A 26,834-nucleotide genomic window follows, 5' to 3' on the forward strand; every position below is an offset into this window, starting at 1 on the left:
CACCAATTTGTTCTCTGTATCTGTAAGCTTGGGTTTTTTTGTTTGTTTGTTTGTTTGTTTTTTATTGCACATGCAATATTTATTATTTCATGTACGAAAATATACAGCTTTCACCACAATACTGAGATTGTAAGGGCACATTAAACTTTAGATTTTATCCACAAAAGTTGGGTATTAGACATCATACCCTTTATTAAGGCATTACAAATCATATATTGATGACAGGAGCTCTATTACTCTTTTACAGTAAATTAAAGTGTTTTGAAACCAAAAGATTTAAACTTATAAAAGATTTATTGAGTATACAATAGAAAATTCAATTCAGTTAAGCTTGCGTTTTTTTATGCTAAGTGAAATAAGTCAGACAGAAAAAGACAAATATCATGATTTCACTTATATGTGGGGTCTAAAAAAATGTTTCCATTATTATTTAATTTTGTTGCCTAAAAGATGTATTTTATCTTCCAAATGAAGAATTTCAGTAAGTTTTGAACCATTTGTCAAAAATGTGAAAAAGACAGCATACTCCAAACAGCACCAAATCATTTATATAATTGTTTCCTAAAACTATAATATGAGAATCATTATTTAATGAGTGCATCCAATGATGCACTTCTTTTATTTTTAGATGAACAAGGTCAGACAATTATATTCGCAAACTCATCCTAGAAAAAGTGCTATTGAAAGGAAGACATTTTGATGACATTCAGGACGTCAAGGGTAATACAATGACAGCTCTGATGGCCATTCCAGAAAAAGAGTTCCAAAACTGCTTTGAAGAGTGGACTAGGCACTGGCATTGATGCACAGCTTCCCAAAGGGAGTACTTCGAAGGTGACTGTAGTGATATTCAGCAGTGAGGTATGTAGCACTTTTTCTAGGATGAGTTCACGAACTTAATTGTCCAATCTCATATGTTATGGTGATTCTGCTCACTTACAATTATGATGTATGTTAATTAGGAAAGACTAAATCATCCGATGACTGTAATACAGTTGTCCTGATGAAGTAGGGCAGCATAATGGATAAGGATTTGTGCTGCCATAAGGTATATTCCAAAGTGGACTCTATTAACTAATTGGACCAAGGCAGTTACAGTATCTGAAGCAGACCAATCTAAACCACTGTCCGAATTAATATCTATTATGTGTGTGTGTTTCCAAAACATGGGTGAAGCATAGCACTAAAGGCTAGCAAACTCCAGGAAGCCCTACAACTAAAAACAATACAGAAGAAGCCAACTCGAGACCAGTAGGAGGGTCAGAGACACAGAACGAACTGGTCCCACTCCCACGTGTGACCATTAAACATCAGAAGGGATATCTTGGCTGTGGAGGTATCCCCCAGAGGAGCGAGGGTTCCCATAACCTCCCCAGCCCAGGGTTCCAGTGCTGGGGAGAGAAGTCCCCATAACTTCTGGCTGTGAAAACCAGCAGAGATTGTTGCTGAGTGAGACGGAGGGCAGCTGACGTCACAGGCACTCCTCTTAAAGGAACTGCATAATGGCTCTGAGCTCCAGCATTGGTACAGCAGCTGGAGAGGTGACAGGGACATATGGGGGGGAAACTGAGTATCTGGCTTCAGGACAAGGACTGGAGGGGCAGCTTTCTCCCTGACAGAGGAGCTGGCAGAAGCCATTGTTTCCTTGGTAGCCCTCCCCCTTCCCTGCGTGCAGACTCAGGCAGCCGCCATATCTGAGTCTCCATCAAGCTGGCTAACACTATTTGGTCACCACACCCTGGTGATTCTGAGACCCTGCCCCACCCAACATTCAGGCACACCCAAGCTGATTCCAGTGGCTTTTTCATACCAACTACCTGCCTTGGCTCATGCTGCAGACTTTCCTAGGGTCTCTCAAAGGTTCACGGAACCAAGACAAGCAGTATCTGACTTGAGTATGTGCCATACTCCTGGCTGAGTAGCCCTAAGCCTGGCACTAGTGGCAGCCATCTAGGTTTGCAGCTTGGCCTCTCAAGGCACTTCCAAGCACAACGTGGGAGGTGCCCATCTCTGGATTGCTTTGTGGCTCCTGCTGGGTGGCCCCGGGTGGGGCACAGGCTGCAGCTGAACTTGACCTGTAGCGGGTCCCCTTCCAGGTGGTCTCCTCCTAGGCTGGCACACCCAGTGGCCAGCTTCAAAAAGAGCTGGAGCATCACCCAAATACCTCGAAGGACAACACACCTAAGGGGTGGATTGGGCAGGCACCAGAGCTCTGCTGAGGCAGATCCTGTTCTATAGCATCAGCCCCTGCACCACAGCTCCTCCACTGTAGTCACAGCCAGTGCTCACAACCAATGAGCCCAAGAGTCACTCCCTCCTATTGACATGCAAATAGCAACTAAGGCTCAACTACAAGAAGTTGCAAATAGCAACTACACACAACTCACACAAGGAACACACCTGGAGCACCCAGCCCAGGTCACAAGGAAGACTGTGCCACTGAGCCCCACAACACAGCTACTATCATGTTTCCCCAAAAATAAGACCTAGCCGGACAATCAGCTCTAATGTGGCTTTTGGAGCAAAAAATAATATAAGATCCGGTCTTATTTTACTACAACATAAGACTGGGTCTTTAATATAATATAATATAATATAATATAATATAATATAATATAATATAATATAATATAATATAATATAATACTGGGTCTTATATTCATTTTTGCTCCAAAAGATGCATTAGATCTGATTGTCTGGCTAGGTCTTATTTTCAGGGAAACAGGGTACATAAGTCCACTCTACTAAGACCAGGAGACATAGCATCCCTACCTAATACATAGAAACAAACACAAGGAGGCAACCAAAACTGGGAGACAAAGAAACATGTCCCAAATGAAAGAACAGAACAGAGCTCCAGAAAAACAAAATGGAGATAAACAATCCACCAGACACAGAATTCCAAACACTGGTTATGAGGATTCACAATGATCTCAGGGAGAACTTCAATAAAGAGATAGAAAATGTAAAAATGGAGATAGAAAATATAAAAAAGAACCGTCAAAAATAAAGAATAGAATAATGGAAATGAATAATACATTACAGGGAATCAACAGTAGATTAGATGAAGCAGAGGACTGAATCTGCGATTTAGAAGAAAGGTAGCAGAAAACACCCAACCACAACATCAAAAAGAAAAAAGAACCCCAAAAAAATGAGGAGAGTTTAAGGGGCCTCTGGGACAACATCAAGCATACCAACATTTGCATTATATGGGCAGCAGAAGACGAGAGCAAGGAATTGAAAACTTATTTGAAAAAAATAATGACAGAAAACTTCCCTAACGTGGGGAAGCCCAGTAACTGCAGAGTCCCAAACAAGATGAACCCAAAGAGGCCCACACCAAGACAGATCGTAATTAAAATGCCAAAGGTTAAAGACAAAGAGAGAATCTTAAAAGCAGCAAGAGAAAAGCAGTTAGTTTGCTACAAGGGAGCTCCCACATGATTATCAGCTGATTTCTCAACAGAAACTTTGCAGGCCAAAAGAAATTGGCATGAAATATTCAAAGTGATGAAAAGCAAGGACGTACAACCAAGATTTCTCTACCCAGCAAAGCTATCATTTAGAATCAAGGACAGATAAAGAGCTTCCCAGACAAGAAAAAGCTAATGGAGTTTATCACCACCAAACCAGTATTACAAGGAATGTTAGAAGGACTTCTTTAAGATGAAAAATAAAAATAAAAAATATGAATAATAAAATGGCAATAACTACATACCTATCAATTACCTTAAATGTAAATGGATTAAATGCTGCAATCAAAAGATAGGGAAGCTAAATGGATAAGAAAACAAGACCCTTACATATGCTGCCTACCAGAGACTCACTTCAGATCAAAAGACACACAGAGACTGAAAGAAAAGGGATGGAAAAAGGTATATCATGAAAATGGAAACAAAAAAACAAACAAAAAGCTAGGGTAGCAATCCTGATAGCAGACAAAATAGACTATAAAACAAAGACTATAGTTTTGTAAACCTGAAACTAATATAAAAAAAATAAAGTTAAAAAGAACTAGGGCCTGAGCCCAGGTCCTGAAAAAAATAAAACAAAACAAAGACTGTAACAAGAGACAAAGAAGGACCTAGTAATCCCACTTCTGGGTATTCATCTGAAGAAACCAAAAATACCACTTCGAGGGGACATGCCCATCCATATATTCATTGCAGCTTTATTTACAATAGCCAAGATATAAAGGCAACCTAGGTGTCCCGGAGTGGATGAATGGATAAAGAAGAGGTGGTATATATACAATGAAATATTACTCAGCCACAAAAAATAATGAAATCTTGCCATCTGTGACAACTTGGATGAACCTAGGGGGTACTGTGTTGAGTGGAGTAAGTCAGATGGTGAAAGACAAATGTCCTATGATTTTACTTATAAGTGGAATCTAAATAGCAAAATAAACAGAAGCAAACATAGATACAGAGAACATTTTGATGGTTGCCAGATGGGAGGGGGTTTGGGGTGGGCAAAAAAGGGGAAGGGCTTAAGAAGTACAAACTGGTTGTTACACAGCAGTCATGTGGATGTAGGGTATAGCAAAAGGAATATAGTCAATAATATTGTAATAACTATATATAGTATTAGATGGGTAATAGATCTATTGGGGTAATAGATGGGAGGGGGGTTGGAGGCAGGGTGAATAAGGTAAAGGGATTAAGAAATACAAACAGGTAGTTATAAAACAGTCATGGAGATGTAAAGTAAAGCATAGGAAATATAATCAATAATATAGTAATAACTATGTATAGTGCCAGGTGGGTACTAGTTGCTGGGGGGGGGGTCCTTACTAAATTATGTAAATGTCTAACCACTATGCTGTACACCTGAAATAAATATAAAATACTGTCAACTGTAATTGAAAAATTAAAACACGGGAGAAAATAAAGAGGAATAAGAGGTTCAAATTTCTAGGTATAAAACAAGTAAGTCTTGGGGATGCAATATACAAGATAGGAAATGTAGTCAATAATATCGTGATAGCGTGGTACAGTGTCAGATAGTTGCTGGACTTATCGTGGTGATCACTTCTTTAGCACAGGGAATGTAATCAATAATAAGCTAATAACTATGTCTAGTGCCAGGTGGGTACTGTTGAATAACTATGATGTACACCTGAAACTAATACAATGTTGTATGTTAGCTATATTGTAATAAAAATCTTTTTAAAAAGGCTAGCAAACTCCAGTCCCCTTTGGGGGAAAAACCTAATTATTTTAAAATCTAAAGATAAAAGAGAGTTGATTTTAGAGCATGGGAAAATGAGACAAAATGCAGGTTATGTGGTGAGTCAGCAAAACTTAAAAAAAAAAAAAGGATTCCATGTAGAAAAGAAAGTTTCCAGAGATGCAACCATCCCTAAATCCCCTTGTTTGAATCCAGTCACGTATGCACAAAGGCACCCACTGTTAACATCTTTTTTGGTTGGTAATAGCTGAGTGAAAATGCAACATTGCCGACAATCAATAAAATGTTTACATTGGGATATTATATTGATTATTTTATCAACTGTCCCCTTTACATTTAGGGTGATGTCCTTCCAAGAAAACTACTCTAAATATGTTTATTAAAATGTATCTGTCTTAGATATCTAGTCAAGGCCACTCAGACAAATTTAAGGTAGATTCAAATCACAAAGCTGCTAACTCTGGTTTCTCAGATCCTTCCAAGTTCTTTTTGGATACAGATCCCCACTCTCATCCTCCCAAACCCCTTCTGGCTCCTGGAGTAAATAATGTAAATGTATCTGGCCCCGAAGATTCTTCTGTGAAACCTCCCTCTGCTGTCCTGGTAGTTTTCTCTGAATATATGTGTGGTTTCAGGCCTTCAAAATCCTACTTCTTTCCCTGACCTAGGGTTCTGTGTTCTGAACTGTTTACAGAATGCTCACTAGTTAGGAGGGCCAAGTATGTGCTAAGTGCTGTGCTATCTGGCTAAGGATAAAAGAATGATGCATAGACCCTGCCCATAAAGAGCTCACACTCTAACAAAGGAGATGCTTAAATAGATAATCATAAAAGAACACAATAACCAAAGAATACACGTACAGGGCATTATGAGAATATCAAGGTGGGACACCTACTCCAACTTGGGGAAAGGAGAATAAAAAGAGATACCAGCAGTAGAATGTGAACTGGTTATAAATGTTGTGTGCCAGCTGGTTAGCCAGGTAGAGTGGACAGCATTTATAAAAGCATGGTGGCACAAAGCACCGTGGTGTGGGCAAGCAGTGCAGTGATACCAGATAGCAAATTGTAAGACAGCATGTGCAAGAGACAGGGGGGATCACATCCCATGGACAGAGGAGCTCAGTATGTTATGCTCAGAAACAAGATGAATCAGCCTTTGATAATGGGAACCACTGAAGAGTTTTAAGGAAGGCAAGGATGTGTTAGATCACTGTGACAGTGACACAGAATATAGATTTGAGGATGCTGTGATATAAATACAGGGAAAGGATGATGAGAGGCCAAAGTACGGGCCAGCGGTACTAGAGATGGAAAGGGGCATACTGAAGACATAACATGAGGGTAAAATCTGCAGGACCTGTGGATGTTCTGTAACACAGAATAACCTCTTCTATTAGGACTTGGAGTTCTGATGTGCTAGATTTCTAATTAAGAGCAGTAGAGAATGGAATTGTGCCTACAAACTCTGGATCTGGGCCCAGGCTGCCTGGGTTCAAACCATAGCTTCACTATGTTTTAGCCGCGTGACCATGGACAAGTTATTCAACCTCCCTGAGTCTCAGTTTCTGCATTTGTAAAAACAATGACTAAGAGCTCCTGCCTAAGGCTGTGAGGATTCAAGTATATGTCATGAGTAAAGGACATAGCACAGTGCCTGGTCTAGAATAAGCACCCAATATTGGTAGCTTTTGGTTTTAATTATTATTAACCATATGCTTTGGAAAATACATGAGCATATGGTTGTTTTGACATCTTACCATGAAATCTGAGAAATCTAATCAGTATTCTTGCCCAGATGGAAAGCCACGGTACCTCTCTGTATAGAAGTAGGCTGACAAGCATAAATATTAAGCAAATGTTAGTAATTAGACATGATCGGTTTAAAAGTACTTATTTATACACTGTTCCAGACAGGACTTAAAAAGTGACTTACAAAGATACACAAAACATAACAAACACAGCATAAAATTTAAAAATAGGATCAAAAACAAGAGTGGCGTCATAGAGGAGTCGGAATCAAGGCTTCAAAACCAAAGGGCAACTGAGGCTTCCCAGTCGCCGGCTTGGGTCTAGACCCTGGCAAGGTCACGTATGGAGCACATCCATGCCTCAGACAACATGCCCTGGCCTGACCACAGTGGGTCCATTCTCAAAAGTGTTATGGGAGCCAAGTTTTTACTCTCTCTTAACAACAAGAAATTTATAACTAGCTCTCAATTTTACAAGATTCTCATTTTGGTTTTGCACTAAGTTTCTTTTGATCCCACAATCTTTTTTTTTTTTTTTTTTATTAAATTTATTGGGGTGACAATTGTTAGTAAAATTACATAGATTTCAGGTGTACAATTCTGTATTACATCATCTATAAATCCCATTGTGTGTTCATCACCCAGAGTCAGTTCTCCTTCCATCACCATATATTCGATCCCCCTTACCCTCATCTCCCACCCCCCACCCCCCGCCCCCGTTACCCTCTGGCAACCACTAAACTATTGTCTGCGTCTATGAGTTTCTGTTTCTCATTTGTTTGTCTTGTTCTTTTGTTGTTTTTGGTTTATATACCACATATCAGTGAAATCACATGGTTCTCTGCTTTTTCTGTCTGACTTGTTTTGCTCAGCATTACTCTCTCAAGATCCATCCATGTTGTCACAAATGTTCCTATATCATCTTTTCTTACAGCCGAATAGTATTCCATTCCTTCGATAGATGAATGGATAAAGAAGTTGTGGTATATATACACAATTGATCCCACAATCTTTTTCAAAATAGGTTCTACAAAATTGTAGTCTGCATGTACTGAGGCATTTTGCAGTTTTAGTTCCTTTTAAAATGATGATGATGATGATGATGATGATGGATGATGATGATGGAGGAGGGGGAGGGTGGGAGGGAGAAAGGGAGGAGAAGAAGAAAGCAGCTAACACTTCTAAAATGCTCATTATGTACCAGGCACTTTTCAAAGCATTTTACACACACAGAGTCATTTAGTTCTCACAATCATGTTATGAGGTAGGTACTATGTTATCACGTTTTACAAATGAGGAAAGGGAGGTACACGTCAAGCACCAAATTTGCCCAAGGTCATATGCCCTATAACTGATAGTCTGGGTTTTTTTAACCCAGGCAATCTGGTTCCAGAGTCTAAGCTCTTAACCACAATGCTATTGGATCTCTTCATATTCTGACAATATTGCTTATACATGGTGATATTTGGAAAAAGAGACATCTTACACTTAGGCACTAGAGGCAGAGTTTTTAAAAAGTCCTCAGATAATAACAAATAAACGCTTGAGAGGCCCTTGGTCTGGCTTACTTTCTCAGTCCCCTGACCTCCCCCCGCAATCATGTGTAACGGATTCAGAGCAACTCTGCACATGGGAAAGGACCCATTCTCCTCATCTAGGATGTTCCTTCTCAAGGATGGTAGGAGCATATGGGGCGGGGGGAGGAGGATGGTAGTAACTAAAATAGAGTCTCTTTTGTTAGCTCTTAGAATCATAGGTGTGGAAAATTTCCTCCAGATTAAATCTACATGGTTACTTTTCAATACCACTGAATTCTATTCAAAAATGGTTTGAAGAAATTCCCACTGAAAGTAATACATACTTCTCAAAACTGAATCCCAGAGGGAAGCTAGTTGTCTCAATATAATACATATGTTTCTCTTGCAGAGTAGTTACTTGGATACATGGAAGTGTCATCTTATTTTCATGATTTCACACTTTTTTTCCTGCTCCTCAGCAACTCCGAGCATCTTAAATCTACCACCAATCCTAGAAAGCAGACCTCCATACATAGAAGTAGAAAAGATCATAAAAACGAGACTATGCATACAAATACACATACCCCCGCCACCCTGGCAACAGGGGAAATGCATATATTAAGACAAATCCCATTTGGCTTTCCAGCTTGCAAGAGCTACACTGGGAGTTTCCTCTCATATGACCCAGGTGGGCTCACAAGAGCCCCATGAGGTTGATGGGGTGAAGGATGATGAGTTCATCCTCTTCTCTGCCAAAGTCCCTTTCCTTAACAGCCCCAAAGCTTAAAAAGATCGGAAATCCCCAACTAAAAGAACAGAATATTTTAAAATTCATGTCATTTACATGCATAAAACATTTTTTAAACTCTGGTGAGAGCCAACACATTGTCATTTTTAAGCCTCATCATTGTATGGAACCCCGTTATCTTTCCTTAGTCAACAAGTTTTGATATACCAGCACCCCCATAGAGAAGACCCTCTTCTGCTGCCAAGGTCACAGATGGTGGGGCTTTCTAAACTGAACTCTAGCTACCATCTAATTCTTTCTTGCAGGCCACATCACCTAAAAATCACCCACGCAATTCCCTTAAATGAGAAATCATGATGGTTCGTGACTAATCCAGCCCATGTTCACACATAACTGTGATTTCATGCATTTGGTTTCTTTTTAATTTTAGGGATGCTGTGATCTAGCTATGGCCACAGAAACCTTAAACGCAATCCAATAACCTGTAGTTGAACTTAAATTGAACAGTATATGTGACAGATAATTTTAAGGTGTTATTTAAGGCCAATGAGACATAAAATAAACATCGGTATAGATTGGAGAATATAAAATAAAATATTAACATACTGTAAGCCCTCTTTCCCTCTTAAACTGCCTGTTCAACCATAATTAGTTTACACATTACATCAAATCCCTAGAACAAGATTAGTACATGCATTACCAACATCTGGTCTACAGCTAGAAGCAACATCCTAATATTAAAAAAATACTAAAGTGTGAAAATTTAAAACTGCTACAATGTCCAAATTACATGTGTATATACCCTGTTTCCCTGAAAATAAGACCTAGCCGGACCATCAGCTCTAATGCGTCTTTTGGAGCCAAAATTAATATAAGACCCGGTCTTATGTCATATTACATGAGACGCAGTCCTATATTATATTAAAATAAGACCGGGTCTTATATTAATTTTTGCTCCAAAAGACACATTAGAGCTGATGGTCCGGCCAGGTCTTATTTTCGGGGAAGCACGGTATTTGTTTTATCCTTAATTCTGACATAGCATATGAAAGTACCTTAAAAAGTTCTAAGGGGAGGACATAGGAATTTTCATAATTCAGTCAATATAACTTACAATAAAGTAAGGTACTCAAAATATCTAGATGGACTTCCTAGCCCCATATATATGACTATTTGCCCTTGGTAGTATTAGTATTATTTCTAATTAGAACCACACATTCAGTAACCAGCATATCAATGAGGATGCCCTTTTATTTTATAAAAATGAATAATCTCCCCTACTAGATAGAAAACTGTATGAGAAAGGGACTTTTTGTTCATCTCTGTATCTCCACTGCATAGAGCAATGTCTGCCACATAATATGCACACAATAAATATTTGTTGAATGAATGAGCTGGCATCAAAAATACCATATATCACATTCAGCCACACCCAAGAGCTTATGACCCAGGACTTCTCCACTTCTGATATTATTAATTCAAATACTCCACTCCACTCTGAATACAAACCCCTATCCTTCTAGTCTGTTCACACAGGTACTCAGACCTCACAGGGGAGAGTTCGTCTTTCCACAGAACTTCTACGTTCACCTTGTCTTCACTTCCTTTCCTAGACAGTTTGGATTCTATTGTTTCATTTGCACTCTTGTCAATATCCTCAATAACCCGTATCTTCATTGCAAATATCTGGTAAAAAAAACAAAAACGTAACCCTAGAGGAGTCCAACTGTTGTGCTTTTATGCCTGCACTGGGACTCCTGAGATCTCTGGAGAAAATAAAAATTACAAGCTGGTAGATTATTATCAATATGAATTCTTCGTCACCAAGCTTACCTCAACACTGCCTGACACTCCAAGTACGCTTCCCTGATCTTAGTTTACTCTCCTGGTCACCGCAATAACTATTTCAAACCTTCCTCAACCATCTCAAATCTCCAACCCAAACCTTGCCCCATCTCAATCCCTGCTCTAAGAGGATGACCTTTCCTCTTACATCATATAGAAATAAAAATGCCCTCAGACAAGTTCCTGCTGCCAAATCTATAAACTGATTTTCATTTATATCTATTCACTTTTTGTTCTTCCCAACACTAATGCTCTTCCTCTTTCTTGTTTAAGGGTAATCCCTCCACCTCATTCTGGATCCTTTTCTATCTGGTATAAGGACCTTCCCTGTAAAGACTTTGCTATATGAATCATCCCTTACTTCCCATCAGCCTTTCAAAACATCTAAGTCCTTCCTAAATTGAAGAAAAACAAAACATAACAAAACAAAACCTTCCCTGGCTCTCAACCTGTCCCCTACAACCACCCACGCTCTCTCTGCTCTTCAGAGCCAAATTTCTTTAAGGAATTGTCCATATTCACTTCCGCCACTTAGTCATACGTCCAATCATTTCTCAACCCACCAAACTCTAAAATTTCAACCCTCACTACCCTGAATTTCCTCTAAGGTCATCAAGAACCTTCTAAATCCAATGGACGATAGTCAGTCTGCATCTTCCTAGACCTCTCTGAATCTGTAGGACCACTGACCATTTATCGATGGATCCATTCCATTTTGAAAAACTTATCCTACTGATATTCAACTATATGCACAAATATATATCAGAAGAATGCTCAGTGTTTGAATCAGCAAAAAAAACAACAACAGCAATTTAAACATCTATCAATAGGAAACTGATTAAATAAATTATGGTACATATATAAAATGGAATACTATGCCATTGTTAAAAAGAAACAAGCACTTCTATATATACTGATGTTGGAAGCTTGCCACAAATATTAAGTAAACAATACATTGCAAAACATATATATTATGATTCCATTTGTATTTTTTTAATTAAAGTTTATTGGGATGACAATTGTTAGGAAAGTTACATAGGTTTCAGGTGTACAATTCTGTGATATATTTGCATTTTTTAACATTTAAGTGAAGACAGCATGGGAGGAAGGAAGGGAGGGAAGGAGGGAGGGAGGGAAGGAAGAAAGAAGGGAGGGAGGGAGGGAGGGAGGGAAAGAAATATTTAAGTGAAGACAGGGTGGGAGAAAGGAGGGAGGGAGGGAAGGAAGGAAGAAAGAAGGAAGGAAGGGAGGGAGGGAAGGAAGAAAGAACAAAGCGAGGGAGGGAGGGAAATAAATATTTAAGTGAAGACAGGGTGGGAGGAAGGAGGGAGGGAGGGAGGGAAGGAGGGAGGGAGGGAGGGAGGAGGAGGGAGGGAGGGAAAGAAATATTTATGTAGGCATGGAAAATGCCTGGAAAGAGAGACAAATTTAATATTGTTACCTCCTAGGAACAGGATGTGGAAAGAACAGAAATCTTATGTTATCTTTTATTGGGTCAAGTAATAATGTCGTCAGATCCCTAAGCACACCAAGATTTCCAATGCAGGTAAGAAAGAAGTTTAAAAGAGATCAAAAGGGAATGGCCTGAGAGACTGGGTAAAAATCTATTTTAGTGTTTCCAGAGCTAAGGGAGGAGAAAAAGAAGGGTGATTAATTATTTCAAACATGGAAAGAGAGATCTACTAAAAACAAGGAGAGGTAAGTATCCAATAAGCAAAGAGCATGAACAGATAATTCTTGAAGGAGGAAGATTTCATGGCCAATATACGTAAAAAAGTAAAAGTTTCACACCTGCTGATAAGATTTTTTAAATATTTGCCTATAAATTCAGCAAAATTACAAAACATATGCTCAATTTTAAAGAGGGGAAAAGGTAGGAGGTAATCTCATACTTCGCTGGCAAATGTAAATTGGTAAAACCTGTTGGAGAAAGCCATGTGACAATGTGATTTCTAAAAAACTGAACTTCACAGAACTATCACAACTGTGATTAAATTATTGATTATGTGCTACATTGTTCAATACATATCTCCCCTGCTGAAATAAGTTCCATAAAAAAGGCCATCGTCTATCTTCTCTTCTCCACTATATCTCAAGCACCTAGCCTAGAAAGTGGCACATTGTAGGCCCTCAGTAAATCAACACATGCTTTCTCATAAGTTGCAAGCAACAGTTAAAAGACACTGGTACTAAAGTTATTCTGATGCCTGAACTGATAGAGCTACGAACAAAAAACAGTGTAGATGCCATGGAAATTTTCCATGTCTTAAGAATTACTCAAGTTCAAGGTAGGTTTACATAGTCACAGCTAGCCACACTGGTCCGTCATTTCAACTATTCTGCCAGCAGTGACTAATCTCCTGCCCCCTTATATTTCTGTCACAGCCACCCAGAAAAATCCTCCAAACTAGATTGTGCACACTGTTTCTACACCAGGGCTTATGATTGTTGCTGGAGAAAATGGATACAGAGCTCTGTAATGGGGCAGAGACACACTCAAGTTATCAAGACTTTCTTGGCTCACTGATGTGGCAATCTGGATGATATACCTCTTAAAGAGATCCTCTTACCATCCCTCTCAAATGCTATTGCAACCCCTCATCGTTCTCATCAGATGGAACCTCCCTCAAAATCCTGTCTTTCCACAGCTGCTTCCTTTTCCACAGCCTCACCAATCCTGCCCACTTCCCCCTCCTGTCTCAATGGAAGAGCCACCTCCCTTTCTCTAAGGCCAGTCTTTTCACCTCTTTCACTCTGCAGCTCCCATCCTCCTGCTTTCTCAGCGACCTTGCATCATCAAGCTCTATGCCATCTACACACAAATGGGCTCACCTCTCTCCTGTATTTAAAATTAAGCAAAACAAAATTAACAACATTTTCTTGTCCCATGTGCCCTACTGTCTATGAGAAATACTCTCTCATTCCCATCACAGCCAAGCCCCTTCAAAGTGTGTACCATATTCCTTATCAGTCCTCAGTGCTCACTCTCCAACCCTCTACAATCTACCTCCCCTCCTGCTGCTGCACCAATGTCATCATTGACCTCATAATTGCCAAATCTAATGAACATGTTTTTAAAATGTTTTATAGTGTGTTTTATCTGATTTCAAGAGGGGTACACATCATGAACAAAGTTATGACATATGACAGACTAGAGAGAAAAAACCTTGCACTATATAGCAGGTGATGGGTAAATATCCCTAGTAATTACAGTGCTCTTACCAAAAAAATTAAATATATAACCCAAAAGAAAAATGTGCAAAGGATATTAAGGAGCAAGTTTCAGGAAAAATACAAATAGCTAACACACATGAGAAGATACTCAGCCTCACCAGTAATCAGAAAACTGCAAGTTAAATCAGTTAGATACTATTTTTCACCTATCTGATTGGCAAAAATTAAAAAAGACTCACTCTCATGGTGACAATATAAACCTTCTTAGATGTCACTTTGGCAGCGCCTACTCACATTTTTAAATGTACATATCCTTTGACCCAACCATTTCTCTACTAGAAAGCTAACTCATAGAAATATTTGCGTGCATGTGTGTCTTACATCTTATATTTACCCATCCTTCAGCGTTGTGCAAAGATGTTTATTGCAGCTTTGTGGTGGTTTGGACTAGAGCAATAGGCAGAGGAGATGGAGACATGTGGCAGAATATATACACTTGGAAGTTCAGGTCAATAGGACTTGCTGATGACCTGGATGTTGGTGGGGTGAGAGAAATAGAGGAATCAAGGGTGACCCTAGGTTCTTAATTTGAGCAATTGAATGGGTGCTAGTGCCATGTTACTGAGAGGAAGCTGAGGGAAGGGGCTGGGGATGTGAGAGGAATCAGGAGTACTGCTTTGGCCACATTACATTTGAGATGTGTTTTGACATCCAAGCAGAGATGCCGAATAGGCCAGCAGACATATGAGGCTGCAGCTTAAAAGAAGGCTTGGGTCAGAGACATACACCTGGGGGTGATGAGTGTATAGATAGATGGTATTTAAAGCCATGGGGCTGGATGAGTGCTTGTGGGAAGATTTTGGATGGACAAATGTTCATGGACTGAGCCCTGAGCTCCAATGTTCAGAGGTTAGCGAGATAAATTTAGTAGAAGAGGATGCTGAGCAGAAGTTTTTTGTACAAATTTGAGTTTCAAAGTTTACATCAAATGGTGAAGAATCACATATTTTATACCATATCAAGGGTCCGACTCCTTCCAAGCCTATCTTTTAAGGGATTCTAGCCCTTTTTTTCTTTCTGAATATTTCAAGGAGAACTGACTCTGGGTGATGAACACACAATGGGATTTATAGATGATGTAATACAGAATTGTACACCTGAAATTTCAAAACACATTTAAACAGATCAGTACTTTGTTTTCTTTTATGTTACCTAGTGGTTTCAAGCACTACACAAGTAGCACTCAGCAATGTCTTTTCCATAAAGTTAATAATCCAATAGCTATCTCATGCCTAAAAGGCTAAGGGTGACTTGAGGCCAGAAGCTTTATTTGTGGCATCTTATATTCTTTTAGGCTGTCCACTTCCCTATTGCACAGTAACTTACTCCAGCTTCTTACTGAGCTCACCAAATGCCTAAAATGTATCGAGACATCTGACAATCCACACCTCTCCCTCAGTGTAGCCTCCCTTCCTAGCCACAAGAAGCATAGCATCTTTACATTTCCACTTCAAACTTCAGAAGTTTCCATCCAGAGCCTCATGCCTTAAAGAGAGAGAGAAAGGAAGCACTTCCAACTAGGTCAAAGTTGTCATCAGTAATGCAATCTCAAAGCAAAACTCAGCAGAAGGAAAACAGTGAGAACGGGGCCCAGGGCAGCCTAACACTGTAGGGTGACAGACAGGGGACACTTAGTTTCAGTTCCAGGAGAGCACAAAAAAGTGCCAGTTCCTAGAACAGTAATGTCATTCATTAATTCATTGAACAAATGTTGGTAAGTACCTATGTCCCAGGCCCTGTTATAGGTGCTGGGGTCCACTAGTGAATAAAACAGACAGAAATCCCTGCCCACGTGGAACTTACATTGTGGAGGGGGGAGAGAGATAGACAATAAGAAAGAAAAATGAATGAAATATGCAATATGTTACATTAGAGTAATAAGGTAGGGAAGGGGCACATAGAATATTCCGGGAAGGGTTGCAAGTTTAAACAAGATGGTTAGGGAGGGCCTCACTGAGGTGACATTTAAATACAAACTCCTAGCTGTCAGATTTCAAGCGCCTCAAAAAAAGGTGTCTTTTGTACTTCAATCCCACCATTGCCAGACCTCAGGCCCTTGAAGGCATGGGACCCCCAGTTCTTAGCACAAATGTTTGTTGATTTTTCACGCTTAAGACAAAGGGAGCTCCAAGATCCAGACCTTGACCTTAAAGTGGTTAACCTTCCAGGTGGAAAAACAACTGAGGTGTTAAGGGCTTTCCTGAGGTATAAACAAAGAGCTTTTGGACACAGGATAACTGGTAATTCTGCATAGGGGAAGGAATTGTGTTCAGAAAGGCTGTCCCAAAGGAGGTGAGTTTAGAGCTAAATTTTGAGATAAATAGGAATTAATGGCAGGGAGTGGGTATGGGTGGCAAGTTATCTTTTCAGGGGGAAAAAAAGAGCAGTTTGAGCAAAGGCCCAGTGATCAGATCAGGGAAGATATTTTCTCCTGGACTGTCCCTGCCTCAGATATGCCATCCATCCCAGGATAAAATAAGCAAACACTTCCCCTCTGGCCCTCTGGCTTGACTGTTGGGAAATCCTTATCGCATACCACATCCTCATTTCTCCCCAAGAAGGCAGGAAAGGAAGAAGTTGAGTCAGGCACACATCCCTAGAATCCAGTTACCCTCTCTTAACTTCAGGACAATGACTGCTGAACTAAGAGCCCTGGAAGTTTCATTCAAACAGGTACAGTCAGGGGTGTGTACCTAGAGTGGCAATGTGGCAACTGGCCCCCTGCTGGAAGTGAAGTGGTGAAGTGGGCAAGATATCAGTGAGGTAAGAGGTCTAAAGTCTCCTCAGTGCATCCAGGGTAGAGTCAAGGACCAAAACTTATACTTCGGCGTGGAAGGGAAATTTTTAATCACTTAGTCCTCACTCGTGAGCTATTTAGTGTTCCTAACATCCAAGGCAGCAGAGGCGGTATGACAGGGGATAGGAACAGAGCTGTGCATTAAGATGACCCAGCTGTGTCCCTCATCTGTTGGGTGATTTGGAACAAGGCACTTAACCTCTCAGTCTCATTTTCATCATAAGACAATTATAATTGTAGTGCCTACTTCATAGAGTTATCATGAGGATTATATGAGATAATTATGTCAAGAACTTATCACAGCGCCTGGCTCAGTGGATTCTAACAACCATTATTAGTAGCAGCCTTTAAGGGGAAAACTCAAAGAGTATCAACCAGAATGCGACATACACTCACAGACCAGTCATCCCTGAACAGGCTTCATTTCACTATTCTGACTTAGAGTGAGGCTCCTGAAATTGTGTTACCAGAAATGTTTGCCTCCTGCCAGGAAAAGTCTCACAAGCCAAGATGGTGGTCTCTTTCTACTAGGATTTCCAGCAGGTGCTAAAAAACAAAAAACAAACAAACAAACAAACAAAAAAAACCACAACTACAACAAAAAACTTTCTCAGAGTCTCAACTCTGCATTAGACATTATTCTCTCCACAAACCAGTGGGTAAACACATTAGGTCATTAATACCTTAATATTAATGGATTTATGAGGGGTGGTGGCTGGGAGCTAAAAAAGCAGAAAAGCCAGTTTAAAATAGGAGGTCCAGGATGTACTGAAGACTAATGTCTGCCACAGATGTTCAAGGTCTAGGGTCAACCCTGCCAAAAGCTGTATTCTGGAGCGCTAGGTCCTCTGGTCCTGAAGAAGTAGGGTACTAGGGGAGGAAAAGGTTAGTTAATGAGAAACAGATCACTTGTTCAAGCCACCAGAACTCTAACCAAATGATTTCACCACCAAAACTAACCATTTCATTCAACGTTAAGGGCTGGAGACGTTCATAAGCCCCTTTATAAACCAAAACAGAAGGTAGAAGTGTTCTGGGCCCCTTCTGAGGGCTCTGAGGACTCTCCTCCAGGAGCAAAGCCTGCTTGAAAAGTGGCAAGATAAAGCAGTTCAACTCTGGAGCACACAGCCGGGTCCCCCGCCCCAAGTGCAGAAGAAGCCCACTGAGGCAGGAGTGGGACCAACCAGCCAGCAGCCTTTTTACCTGTGGCGTGCCCCCTGAGGTCCGTAAGGAGCACGGGGACAAGACCACGCGCAATGGCCGGGCACTGCCAGAGGACCCCGCGAAAAGGTGACTCGACGCCTGGGAGGGCGCAGTTCCCGCTAGGAGCTCCGGCCCCACCCCTGCCCCCGGGCCGGCTCTCCGGAATTGCCTCAGCTCCCGCAGGCGGGAAAAGCCGGCCACGCCGCTCGAGGCGTGACAGGGAACACAGAGAGGCACAGCCTTCGTTAGTGATCAGGGGGCCTGGGAAGGCGCCCAGGAGAAAGCAAACTGGCGGGGAGGGACTGTCCCGGGGGAGTCAAGCAGACTGGAGTCGAGGCGTGGGAAGGAGGGCTATCCAGGGAGGCAGAAAGGTGACAGGAAAGAGTGGGAGAGCGGAAGGGGTTAGGGAAGGACGCAGGGCCCTGAGATGGGGGTGGGGGCGCTTAGGCAGAGACAAGGGGCTGGGGGCCTGGCAGGAGTCCCCGACCGACGGTAAAGGGGCGGCCTCTGGCCGCGAACCTACCTGTCAGGTGCAACAGGTGCCACGAGAGGGGCTAGATGTCCCAGCACCGGATTCAGGGCAGGGTCTATGGCTCTGGGAAGACCGCAACCCCACTCCGGCGGTGGCCGGCCCGTCTCACCCTCCCGGGAGGCGGAAAAAGCTGCAACTTTCCCTGGAGCGGGGAGGAGCTGGACGCTTAAAGGGGCCGCACAGCGCTCCAGACTCCTTAGTACGGGACCGTGCCACTCCAAGAGGAGCTCTGGGAACCAAACCTTAAGGCACTGGAGGAATGCCCAGGATTATGAAAGGGAGCTTGAGGATTAAGGATAAGGGTCTAAGACTAGACCTGACCCCCTTTTTTTTCCATCTGTGGTCACCCTCTCAGATGATAAATCACAAACCTCTTCACTCAGCTGAGCCAAAAGTTGTCAAACTGTTGTGTACTTTTAGGGAGAAGAAAACTGTAGACCATATACTTTGGTAAGATAAAATATGATACCATTCTGATTCTTCGACTTTCAGCCTTTTATGGCAAAGAAAAGTGTCTAAAATAGAAACGTTTTGGGCAAATAACATAAGACTAAATTCACACACATGGAGACAAGTGGGTAAAACATTCAACTCACTATCTAATCAAAGAGTAAATTAGAACAATAATGAGGTTCCTTGGCAAAGTTTTTATTTGTTTGTTTTTATAACAATGATGACAAACTGGCCACCAGATAAGTTATCTTATAATTGCTGGTAGGAGTGTATTTTGGTTAAAAATCCTTTGACAAATCATGTGAGTAATATTTATCAATAGACTCTAAAATGTTTATATCTACCCAGTAATTGTAAGTTCCCCTCCCATTCTCTTCCTCCCTCTCTCTCTCCCTCCCTTGTTTTCATCACCCATTAACAATGCTCAAGTCCCTCTCACCTGTCATCAGCAAATAAACATGCTCAAGTCTCCGCCATCTTAAAAAAAAAATCCTCCTTACACACCAAATACCTCTCCAGCTCCTCTTTATGAATAAATTTATTCCAAATATACTTTACAGGCACATTTGTAATCTCCACTCCCTTAATTTTCACTCAACAATTTGACTTTCTTCCTCAACACTCCACTGAGACTGTGCTCAACAAGATACCCAGCTAATGACCTCCGTGTCAATAAATAAATAAATAAATAAATAAATAAATAAATAAATAAAAGACATTTTTCAGTCCTTATCTTGCTTGACCTCTTCCCTACATTTAATGCTGTTAACCATTTCCTCCTCCTTGAAAGTCTTCCTGTGGCATCTATGACACCATACTCTTCTGCTTTTCCTCATACCCTTTTGCCCTCTCCTCAGTTCCTTTGTAGATTCCACTCTGCTATCTAACCTCTGAAAGCCAGACATTCTCAAGGCTAGGCTACATATACTCTCTTCCTAAGTGATCTCTTTCACTCACTTGGCTTTAATTATCATCTGTATGGTCACACCTGAATTTTATAGCTTATCCAGATCTCTCCACTGAGCTCTGCTCTCTTGACATCTCCACTTGGATGTCTTGCAGGCACTTCAAACTCAACGCATCTGAAGCTGAACCCGCCATCTTTTCTCTTAAATTTGCTCCTTCTCCATTGTTTCCTGCATCAGTATGAAAAACGCAAGGCAGAAAGTGGGCACCTAGCATACCGTGTTTCCCCGAAAATAAAACTTAACTGGAAAATAAGCCCTAGCACGATTTTTCAGGATGTTCGTAATATAAAATAAGCCCTACCATATTTCCCTGAAAATAAGACTGGGTCTTATATTAATTTTTCCTCCAAAAGACTCATTAGGGCTTATTTTATATTATGAACATCCTGAAAAATCATGCTAGGGCTTATTTTCAGATTAGGTCTTATTTTTCAGGGAAACATGGTGGTACCTGGCACATAGTGGGACCTCGCTAATATTTGTATAATGAATGAATGAATGAATGTGTCCTAAGGAAACACAAACTTTTTGTACAATGATGTTAATTGCAGTATTACTTAGAATAATCAAATACTAGGGGGAAAACCTAATGGTTCAATGGTTAAGTAAATTAGAGCCATACGATGGAATATTATATAGCCAGTAAAATTGACAAGTAGTCTTCCCTTATCCATGGGGGATACATTCCAAGACCCCCAGTGGATACCTGAACACATACTGAACACTATATATGTTATGCTTTTTCCCTTTACTTACAAGCCTTTTCACTTAAAGGAAGCACTTTATGGCTTTTCTTTGGTATATTCGAATTGCCAGCATCACTACACTTGCACTTTGGGGCCATTATTAAGTATAATGTGTTACTTGAACACTGCGACAGTTGATATGATAACCTAGACAACCAAATATTAATAATGGGCAGGTATCATATACAACGTGGATACACTGATCAAAAGGGATGATTCCCATCCCTGGTGGGATGGAGCAGAACGGCACGAGATTTCATCACACTACTCAGAATGGTACAAAATTTAAAACTTACAAATTGTCTATTTCTGGTATTTTCCATTTAAAATTTTCAGATCACAGTTGACCATTAGTAACTGAAACCGTGAAAAGCAAAACCACAGGTAGCAGGGGACTACTGTATTTACACATAGTTCATAATGACAAGAAATACTTATGTGTAATATTAACTGAAAGTAGGATACAATATTTAATATACATATGATCACAACAATTAATGGACATGGGAGGATATGCATGAACAAAAGGCTAGAAAGAAATACGCAAACTATCAATAAGTGGCTGTCTCTAGGTGGTATAACTAAGTGAACTTTTCATTTTCATCCTAATTTTCTGTATTTTTCAACTTTCTTATAATAGTGTGTATAGCTTTGATAATATAAAACATACTTTTTGAAAATCTTTAATAGGGAAAGAAAAAATCATTTTAATTCTAGCAGACAAAACAGTAAAATTCAGCTCCCAGGCTCTACCCAGAGCTTTCTGCCATTCTGGAATCCTTAAATACACCACCCACAGCCTTAAGTGCAAAGAAGACTCTTCAAAAAGGAAACCCTTTTGTTCTGTCTAGCGTTGCTAACTCCATCCTAGGGGCCTCTCTGCCCCAGCTCTGGGCTTTGAATGTGTTCATCTCCCTAACCTGGCCTGTGGGAACTCAGATCAAGCACTTCTCTGCTTCTTCTTTGCAGGTGGTGCTTGGCAGGAGCTGGAAACACCCTCAGCCAGAAGGGACTTCAGAAAACATATAGTCCAATCTTCTTATTCCACAGCAAAATTTCCAGATATTATTTTAAGTTTTTCCTTCTTTATGCATGTGCAGTTTCTCACTCTCCAAGGTCCACCTCATTAAAGAGGATGTGTGAGGATCTGACGCCTATCACAGTTTCACTAAACCATCTGAAAATACTCAGAGACAAACATAAACAATGAACCAAAACCAAGTTAGTCAATGGCCTGTTTACACAGATTCCATGCTTTGCAACCTGCTGTCCACTTCTGTTTGATCCTCTTTGTTTGCCGCAAGGATTCTGTGCTCAAATTCTTATGCCAAATATTGTGAGCGCTCCAATGCAAGAAAACCCAGGCACTATCCTGTGCAACAATGTAAATAGGAACTTATGGATTATTATCTTATGTATGGTATGTAAACTCCTGTCCCATAGTGAATGATCGGATATGATGAGTTGTTTCATTTTACCACATTGAAGTAGTTCTGGATAGTGCAAACTAATAAGATACTCCATTGTTTGTTTTTTCCCTCAGCCCCAGGTGATGGGATGCCTCTTTTTAAATATTTCGAAAATGCATAAATGTATAGACAACAGTACAACAAAGAGAATATGCTCACAACCCAGCTTAAGAAATAAAGCATTACGCAGATTGGTGCAGCTGCTATGGAAGGCAGTTTGGAGGGTCCTCAAAAAATTAAGAATAGAATTACCATATGACCCAACAATCCCTCTCCTGGGTATATACCAAAAAATTCTGAAAACATTTATCCATAAACATATATGTGTTCCGATGTTCAGTGCAACTTTATTCCCAGTGGCCAAGACATGGAAACAACCAAAGCGCCCTTTGATAGATGAATGGATAAAGAAGATGTGGTATATATATAATGGAATACGATTCTGCCAAAAGAAAATATGAAATAGTACCATTTGCGACAACATGGATGGATCTTGATATTATTATGCTAAGCGAAATGAGACAGAGAAAATGTCGAGAACCATATGACTTCACTGATGTGAGATATAAAACTGAAAGCAACAAAGGAGCAAATCAAATAAATGAAAAAACAAAAACTCATAGACACAGACAATAGTTTAATGGTTACCAGAGGTTAAGGGGGAGGGGGTGGTAGAAGAGGGTAAATGGAGTCAAATATATGGTGATGGAAGGAGAACTGACTTTGGGTGGTGAACACACAATGTGATATATAGATGATGTATTACAGAATTGTACACCTGAAACCTATGTAATTTTACTAACCATTGTCACCCCAATAAAGTGTAATCAAAATTATATATATTATAAAATTTTATATATATATATATATATATATATATATATATATATATATATATATATAAAATTCAGCAAGGGAAAAAAAGAGATTTACATTCAAACCATAATTCCACCCATCTTCGCATCTCTTCAATAAACTTCTAAACATGAAAAAAAAAGAAAGAAAGCATTACCACTACAATCAGAGCCCTCTGTATACATCTCCGTCCCAAGGTTTTCACTATACCAGATTTGATCTTGATCATTTCCATGTGTGTCTTTATACATTTACTACATATGTGTCTATTGCTAAACAATATGTAGTACTTTACATAAATAGTGTCACTCTGCATGTATTATCTGCAATTTGCTTTCCTCACTCAACATTATGCTTATGAGATTTATCCCTGTTGATAGATGTAGCTCTAATTCATTCATTTTCACTGCTATAGAGCATTCCAGGCATAACGATATTGTAATTTATGTGTTCTCTTATTGATCAGGTACTCTTCTATTGCCAAAGTCTTAATTCCAGATGTCAGGACACTCCCTCTTCATTTCTTGCTAGGTAATAGTTTACTTTTGCAAAAACAAACAAACGAAAAAAGAAGTCTTCTTGACCAAGCATATTTAGTTCACTAGTGGTCTACAATGAGTATAGGATGTAAAAAGTAGATTCAGTCTCTTATTCAGTCAAGATCAGAGTTTCTCCACCGCCGCACTATTGACATTTTGGACCGAATAATGTTTTGTTGTGGGGGGCTATCCTGTGCATTGTAGGATGTTTAACAGCATCTCTGGCTTCTACCCACTAGATGCCAATCGTGACAACCCAAATCCAGCTATTGCCAAATGTCTTCAGTTGAGAACCACTGGTCAAGGTTTACTAGGCACCCATTATACATGAAGTACTTTAGTAGGTGCTATGGGAAGAAAGAAGATGAATAAACACTAAAAAAAAATAGTTCTTTCACTCACAGAGGTATGTATTGACATTTACTATGTGGAAAGTATACTGTGCTAGGCACTGGGATTTTGGTGACTGAGCATTTCCTCGAGGTGTTCACAATTTATTGCATGGGGGTGGAGGGAAACAGACAAGCCAAAAACACAAATTTGTAATATAGTGTGGAAAGTGCAAAGCTGGGAAGATGTGCAGGATATGTGGGAGCACCTAGCAAGGCCACTTTCACCAGTGTGGTGGGGGGTGTTCAGTGAAGGGATCCTGGAAAAGTAGTATCTTCTCTGAATCTTAAAGGATTAGAAGGAATTAGCTAGACTAAAAAGGCATTCCAGGCAGAAGAATAGCATAAGCAAGAACAAAGAGTCTGGAAACAATAGGCCTATGCAAAGGAAGGTGGTGTTGTTGGAGCATAAAGTGTAAAAAAAAAAATGTGATCACAGATGAGGCTAGAAAGATGATGTATTAGTTTGCTAGGGCTGCCGTAACAAAGTACCACAAACTGAGTGGCTCGAACAACAGAAACTTATTTTCTCATACTCCTGGAGGATAGAAGTCCAAGATCAAGGGGTCTACAGGGCTAGTTCTGAGGGATGTGAGGAAGAATCTGTTCCCCTCCCCTAGCTTCTGGTGGTCTGTTGGCAATATTTGGCATTTCGTGGCTTATACAAGCATCACTCCAATCTGTGCCTTCATCTTCATAAGGAGCTCTCCCTGTCCATATCTCCCTGTGTCCAAATTTCCCCCTTTCTTTTTTATTAGTTTCAGGTGTACAAAACAATGTAATAGTTAGACATTTACACCCCTCACAAAGTGATAACCTCCCTCCCCCAATCTACTACCCCTCTGATATCGTATATAGCTGTTACAGTTCCACTGACTCTTCCCTGTGCTGTACGCCACATCCTGTGACCATATATATATTAAATTATTGTTGATATTCATTGTAATTCAGCTTCAGCCTCGGGTGCTCACTGCAGTGGTCAGGCATTTACACTGTCCCTGAAGTGGTCTCCTTAATAAGACAAGTGCCCATCTGACACCCTACAAAATCTTTACATTATTGATTATATTCCCCAAACTGTCTTTTGTATCCCCGTGGCAATCTTGTGGTTACCAATTTGTGCTTTCTAATCCCCTCACCTTCTCCCTCATCCCCACCCCATCTCCCATCTAGCAAACCTCAGTTTTGCTCTATATCTCTGAGACTGTTTCTGATTAGTTTGTTCATTTATTCTATTCTTTAGATTCCAAATATATGTGAAATCATATAGTATTTCTCTTTCTCCGTCTGACTTGGTTCACTTAGCATAATGTTTTCTAGGTCCAGCCATATCGTGGCAAACGGTAAGATTTCATTCTTCTTTATGGCGGAGTAATACTCCATTGGATAAATGTACCACAGTTTCTTAATCCAGTCATCTACTGATGGGCATTTTGGTTCTTTCCACGTGTTGGCTATTGTGAGAAGCGCTGCAATAAACATATGGGTGCATAAATTTTTTTGAATTAGCATTTTGGATTTCTCTGGATAGATACCTAGGAGTGGAATTGCTGGATCATAAGGTAGTTCCATTTCCAGTTTTTTGAGGTACCTCCATACTGATTTCCATAGTGTCTGCACCAATCTGCAATCCCACCAACGGTGCATGAGGGTTCCCTTTTCTCCACATCCTCACCAGAACTTGTTGTTTGTTGATTTATTGATGCTACCCATTCTGACTGGAGTGAGGTGGTATCTCATTGTTCTTTTTATTTGCATTTCTCTAATAATTAGTGGGTTTGAGCATTTTTTCACATGTCTGTTAGCTATCTGTATGTCCTCTTTAGAAAAATGTCTCTTCATGTCCTCTGCCCATTTTTTAATTGCGTTGTGTTTTTTTGTTGTTGTTGTTTTTGTTTGTTTGTTTGGTGTTGAATTGAATGAGTTTTTTATAAATTTTGGATATTAACCCCTTATCAGATGTACCATTGACAAATATCGTCTCTCATTCAGTAGGATGCCTTTTTGTTTTATTGATGGTTTCCTTTGCTATGAAAAAACTTCTTAGTTCAATGTAATCCCATATGTTTATTTTTTTTCTTACTTCTGTTGCCCGAGGGGATATATCAGTGAAAATATTGCTAAGGGTAATGTCTGCAAATTTTCTTCCTATATTTTCTTCTAGGAGTTTTATGGTTTCAGATCTTACATTTAAGTCTCTAATCCATTTTGAATTTATTCTCATTTATGGCATAAGGAGGTGGTCCAACTTCATTTTTTCGCATGTGTCTGTCCAGATTTCCCAGCACCATTTATTAAATAGACTGTCTTTACCCCAATGCAAATTATTGCTTCCATTGTCATACCATGTTTCCCCCAAAATAAGACCTGACTGGAAAATAAGCCCCAGCATGATTTTTTTTCAGGATGACATCCCCTGAACATAAGTTCTAATGTGTCTTTTGGAGCAAAAATTAATATAAGATCTGGTCTTATTTGGGGGGAAACATTGGTAGGTTAAATGACCATATAGGTATGGATTTACTTCCGGGCTCTCTATTCTGTTCCATTGATCAATGTATCTGTTTTTATGCCAGTACCATGCTGTTTGGAT

At 40.1% G+C, this 26,834-nt stretch overlaps 1 protein-coding gene across 8 annotated transcripts in view; it reads right to left on the reverse strand.

The window, feature by feature from the left end:
- SYTL4 (synaptotagmin like 4) overlaps positions 1-18,953 on the reverse strand; it is a 68,882-nt gene extending 49,929 nt beyond the window's left edge. For 2 of the 8 annotated variants that reach the window (XM_019716673.2, XM_074323544.1), the window contains exons 1-2: positions 18,814-18,953; positions 17,555-17,633 (exon numbers count right to left, since the gene is read on the reverse strand). The gene's annotated coding sequence lies outside the window, so the exon portion shown is untranslated. Of the gene's footprint in view, positions 1-6,955; positions 6,974-17,554; positions 17,634-17,770; positions 17,958-18,047; positions 18,171-18,813 lie in introns of those variants that run through there. The other 6 variants (XM_074323546.1, XM_074323545.1, XM_074323547.1 and 3 more) reach the window with 6 other exon arrangements.
- Positions 18,954-26,834: the final 7,881 nt, after the last annotated feature.

This window comes from Rhinolophus sinicus, chromosome X (genome assembly GCF_036562045.2).
Source record: "Rhinolophus sinicus isolate RSC01 chromosome X, ASM3656204v1, whole genome shotgun sequence".
NCBI classification, from domain to species: domain Eukaryota; kingdom Metazoa; phylum Chordata; class Mammalia; order Chiroptera; family Rhinolophidae; genus Rhinolophus; species Rhinolophus sinicus.